This window comes from Stegastes partitus, unplaced genomic scaffold (assembly GCF_000690725.1).
Source record: "Stegastes partitus isolate 25-593 unplaced genomic scaffold, Stegastes_partitus-1.0.2 Scaffold2347, whole genome shotgun sequence".
Lineage (NCBI taxonomy): Eukaryota > Metazoa > Chordata > Actinopteri > Pomacentridae > Stegastes > Stegastes partitus.
In genome coordinates, this window is record NW_007580078.1 from 18,753 (window position 1) to 24,520 (window position 5,768).

The window sequence follows — 5,768 nt, forward strand, 5'->3', positions numbered from 1 at the left end:
AAAAAAAAAGCTGCAGAAGTTGGCCTCAGATGACGTCCTCCCCTCCATCCTCCCCTCCGTCCTCCCTCCATCCTCCCTCCATCCTCCCCCCTGTCCTCCCCTCTCCTCCCTCTCTGAGCAGCTGAATAACCACTAAAGGTAAATTAGATCATAATGAGCCGCAGCGTCCGTACAAAGCCTGATTAGCAACGCTAGCCGCTGCCTAATGAGCTGAAAAACTGCCCTGAGAGAGAGTGTGTGTGTGTGTGTGTGTGTGTGTGTGTGTGTGTGTGTGTGTGTGTGTGAAATGTCTGTATTTTGCTCCTTTCGTCACAGCTCTGTGTGGTATTTCACAACACACACCAGAAACCTGCATCGTCGGAGCCCAACAACACGTGGCATCGACAAAATATCGACTTTGACTGACGGATTTCGGCCACCAGGGGGCAGAACTGGCCTCCATGCGCGGCGTGCAGCTAGCTTAAGAGTCGCGTTTTTGAGTCGTACACATTCATTGAATCACGATTCCGTGTTGCACCTGAACGCCTCCCGTGTGACCCAGGTGGAGATGCTAACATGCTAACGCTACACCTTGTCTGTATACGCTTCAGACACATGTTTACGTTCGGATGTCCTCACGCATTGACACGTTATTCTTAAATATGATCAAATGAGATGGTCAGACAGGTTTTTAAATACATTTTTTGGATTAAATGAATCAAATTCTGAACCAAAGAGTCAGTTTGGGATGTTTGTGTTGGTCGGAAAAAGGTGTTTTGAGCAAAAGTGACGAACGAGGAAGTCGTAGTGACACCGTTTGGCCTCTGTACTAAAAATCACGGCAAACCTGATGCTGGTCTTGGATGTTCGGTTTATAGATTTAAAACAAGTTTCTACTGCAGGAAAACGAAGCAGGAGCAAAGTTTTGAGAATATTTACTAATCTAATCTGACCTCTCAGTCTTTCTGGTTCCTTTATGGTGTCGAATTAAACATCTTCGACTAAGACATGAACTCCAAATGCGCCAAAACAATAAATCAACAGTCGTTTTCCACGTTTTAAGGCTTCCTGAACTTTTGTAGGTCTTCCAGCTGCAGGAACTGTCCCTCAAGAACCTCCTTCAGGTGATAAATGAAGTTCCTCCTCCACAGTAGGATCTTCTACAGTTTTGACAAACTGCTGTACGAGACATGAAGCTGGTTGGTTGAACTCAGAGACGACAACAAGCTCCATTAGAAGTCTTCTCCTCTCTGACGTCGCAATCGACAACATAAAATGTACATTTACAATGTAAGATAAGTCTTTATTAATCCCACAAAGAGGAAATGTGAAATGTTTAGGCAGCAAAGGGGACGATGCAAACATGTAGGGAACTCAAGATTTGGAACCACACATTGTAGATGATGCATTCATGGACCTGTGAGAGGAGGAAATGTGCAGATAATTTGTGTTTTTACAGTTTTTTGGCTGATAGATGGTGGAAATTCCGTGAGATTTTATAACAAAACCTATAAAATAAAGTAATTTTGACGATATATTGTGATTTCAAACTTAGATTTGGAATCACATGCCACACATGATACATTCAAGGACCTGTGAGAGCTGAAAATGTGCAGATTCTTTGTGTTCTTACAGTTTCTTGGCTGATACATGGTGATAATTCAGTGATTTTATAAATGGAACAGGAAAATAAAGAGAGATTTTGATAAAAAATATCCTTGTTTCAACCTTAGATTTGCAACCACATGCCAGAGATGATGCATTCAAGGACCATGTGAGAGTTAAAAGTGTGACATTTTGTTCTATTTTCATGTTTGGTTTTTTAGCTGATACATGATGACATATTGGCAATTTTTGTAATGAAATGTGAAAATAAAAATAGATTTTAATGAAATATCATGAGTTCAAGCTTAGACTTGGAATAGATGATGCATTCAAGGACCATCTGAGAGTTGAAAATGTGAAGATTTGTTCTGTTTTTACAGTTTCTTGGCTGATAAATGGTGGAAATTCTGGGATTTTTAAAAATTAGACCTGTAAAATGAAGTCATTTTGATAATATATCAAGATTTCAAGCTTAGGTTTGGAACCACACATTACAGATGATGTGTTCAAGGACCATCTGAGAGTTGAAAATAATGCGATTTGTTCTGTTGTTGTTGTTTTTTGTTTTCTGTTTTTAAAAAAATGTTTTTTTATTTTCCAAAACCTGTAAAATAAAGTGAGTTTGATGATATGTCATGATTTCAAACTCTGATTAGGAACCACACTTTATAGATGATGCATTCAAGGACCATCTGAGAAGAGTAAAGGTGCAGAATTTTTGTGTTTGACAGTTTTTTGGTTGACAAATGTAGGTATTTTGGTGATCTGTTTTTTAAAAATTTTCAGAGCTAACCTGCCTTTCAGACCCGCCGGCAGGTTTTCGGGGGTTCAGAGGGTTAAACGTGATTTTGTACCATGACAGACGTCCTCTGGATCTGCCCTTTGCTCCCCTTTATTGTCCGTGGCTTCTAATGCCGAAGCTTATTTTGCCGTTTTAATTCTCAGTGGAAATCTGTTTACACCTTCTCCTCCTCCTCCTCCCTGCCTCCCTGCCTCCCTGCCTCCCCCCTGGGTGATAATGAACTGCCTGTCTTGCCCCTGTGAGTCTGTTCAGAGAGAGTGTGAATGATAGACTAACCCCTTTCTGAATTATAGACTCCTCGGGGTCACTCTGCAGCCCCGGGGGCCCATTGTTGTCGCCCCTCTCTCAGCCCCTCTCAGCTGCACTTGACAGCCCATTGGTATGATGCTAGTGTGTGTGTTGTGTGTGTGTGTGTGTGTGTGTGTGTGTGTGTGTGTTTCCTCTCAGGTAGAAGAAGCCGCCGCCGGCAGCAGCAGCAGCAGCAGCAGCAGATCACCGCCTCACTGCCTCTTTTATAGAGTCCCGCTGAAAAGGAGACTAAAAAAACCAGCAAAACTCCCACTAGCTCCTCTTCTCACCACATTTTCCGAGGAAGTGAGCAGCGAAATCAGAGGGGAAGAAAAGAATCGCATTAAACTACAGCTGACGGGGATGTTTCAAAAGAAAAGATAAATGCATTGAAGAGGACAAATAAAGAAGCTAGTAAATGTTTTTTTAAAACTTATTGTCTCAGAAGTTTGTGAAAATGTCCAACAAGTGGCTGCAGAGCTGCTCAGTTCCAGCTGCTGTTTTCTGTCTGTGACTGGAGGATAAACCTGGTTTCCCAACTATTAAAAGATGTTTTTTTTTTTTTAAACTGTAAAGGAGGCGCATACAGAGAAACATTAGGTGATGTAAAAACGATGGAAAATTGGCTTCAAAAATTAGTCAGATGTCAACGCAAAATGCAGCTTTTACAGATTCAGTTTGATTTCTGAGTTCTCAGATTATTATTATCTGTCATGTCTGCCTGATGTTCACTTGCAAACCAGAGAAAAAGAAACTTTGGTGTCACAGTAGTTCAGTGGTCGTCCTACGCTGCTAACAGGAGCGAACTTTGTTTTACTTAGTCTTGCAAGTTGGTGCAACTTCCAGCTGTGCAAAGTTGGTTGTTGAACTGTAAAGAAGGCACAGATTGATTTAAAAACAAAGTTGGTTTTAGTGTCAAAAAATTAGATCTGAGCATGAAACACAGATTTTCAGTTTCAGCTTGATTTACACTTTCTAAAGGTTTCAGTTTCTCTGATGTCGTCCGTAAATAAACCTGCTCAGAAATAAAAGAAAAGGCAGTTCAGAAGCTGCCTGAGAGTCTCTCTGTTTTTAGTTTTCTTCAGTCTCACAGTCATCCAGTGACAGTCGTCTGCACGTTAATGTGTTTGTTACAAATAGGAGCTGTTTGGGGTTAATTCGGCTTCTAAGTTTTGCAAAAGAGCGTCACTTTTATCTGTAAAAAGTTGATTTCCGAACTTTAAGGGAGGCGCAGAGGGAGTTGTGAGCTGATTAAAAAAAGAAGAAGTTAGTTTTAGTGCCAAAAATCCAAGTCATAACTCAGCCAGATTTGAACTCAAACATTTATTTTAGATTCAGTTTAAGGGCCTAAAATCTGAGTCAATAATTCAGTCATAAAGCCAGATTTGAACTCACACAAGTGAAAGAGACTTTTAGATTCAGTGTGATTTAAACTCTCAGAAGGTTTTTAATATCTCACATGTCCTTCCATAAACATCCTCTGATCGGCTTAGAAATAAGAGGAAAAGACAGTTCAGAACTTGCCTGAGAATCTTAGCATTTTAGTGCAACTTTAACCTGCAAAAGCTAGTTTCCAAACTTGAAGGGATTCATAGATGAAGAGACGTGAAGAGAATTCAAGAGCAAGAAGTTAGTTTCAGTGGAAATCTACTTTCTCAGATTATCTCTCATGTCCATCAGAATGAACATCCAGAAATTCACTGTGAAACCAGAGAAAAAGGCATCTCAGAAGCTGCCTGAGAATCTGACTGATTTTAGTTTTCTTCAGTGTCACAGTAATCCGGTGACAATTTTCTGTACATTCATTCATATTTTACAATCAGAAGTTGCTCGTAGTTAATTCGGCGAACTTAGTTTTGCAAAAGAGTGAGATTTTTTCCTACAAAAAGTTAGTTTCCAGACTTTAATGAGCTGATTTTTAAACGATAAGAAGCTAGTGTCAGTGTCAATAACTGAATTTAATGTCACGAAACACAGATTTTTAGAGTTTTAGTGTCATTTCTACTTTCCCAGTTTGTCATTTGGTCTCGAGTCCATTAGAATAAACCTCAAAAATTAATCTAAAAACTGAGACCGATGGTTCAGAAGCTGCCTGAGAATCTCCCAGTTTTCTAGTTTCCCATTAATCCAGTGATGGGTGTCTGTGAGAAAGAAAATGTAGTGAAAGTGGGTGTTTTGATGGAGTTAAAATTTCAGAAATGTGGTTTTAAATATTCAGTTTTCATGCTATAAAAACTTCAAGTGAATCAGAAAAAATTGTCCTTAAAATCTGATAAATGTTCATGTTTTTTCAAAGAAGGAAGCACTTGAGTTTCCTCTGAGGGTTTTTCTGAACCTCTTCATCACAATTTATTCTGCTTATATCAACTTTTATCTTTTGCACGTGTGAAAACAATTACATTTTGCTATAATCGGAATAATTAAATGCCATTTTCTGCACGTCAGGCCGCTGCAGAACGAGCACCCTCTTGGCTGATTCGTTCCTTCCTCTCCGGCCCTGCAGCCTCCTCTGCGGCTCAAAGCTCCCATGGCCCTTTAACCAGGAGTTAATTAGTCTTTTCATTATCCCTGAATGAGCTAATTGATTAACGAGGAATGGTAATGGGTTTATCTGTAAACAGCCTCTCCTCTTTCCACTCCTCTCGTCGTCTCCGAGTTTTTTGCGGCTCAGAGAAAAGGAGAGAAGAGGCCTGTTGTGAATTCCTGTTTTAATTAAAACCTCCTCTCTCTCTCTCTCTCTCTCGGCTTCATCTCTCTGAGCCCTCTCGCTCGGATCGCGCTCCTTCTGCTGAGCCTCTTCTGGCCTTCATCTGCCCACCGGAGAGGCAGGAGGAATGGCCCGGTCCCTCCTTCAGGGCTCCCTTGTGTCCTGACTGCTCTCACAATAAGAGCCATTAAATACAATGAGGGAGAAAGACGGCGCTCTAATTCAAATCCCCTCCTCCTCGGCCTCTTTACATCATTACGGTGTTAGTCGTGATCCGGGAGAAAGAGATGGATGAATGTGGGGCTTCAAAGCGCCGCAGCACTCGAGAGGAATAATCAGCTCGGCTCAGCGTGGCTTAGAGGGAACTCATATAGAAACCTTCATCAA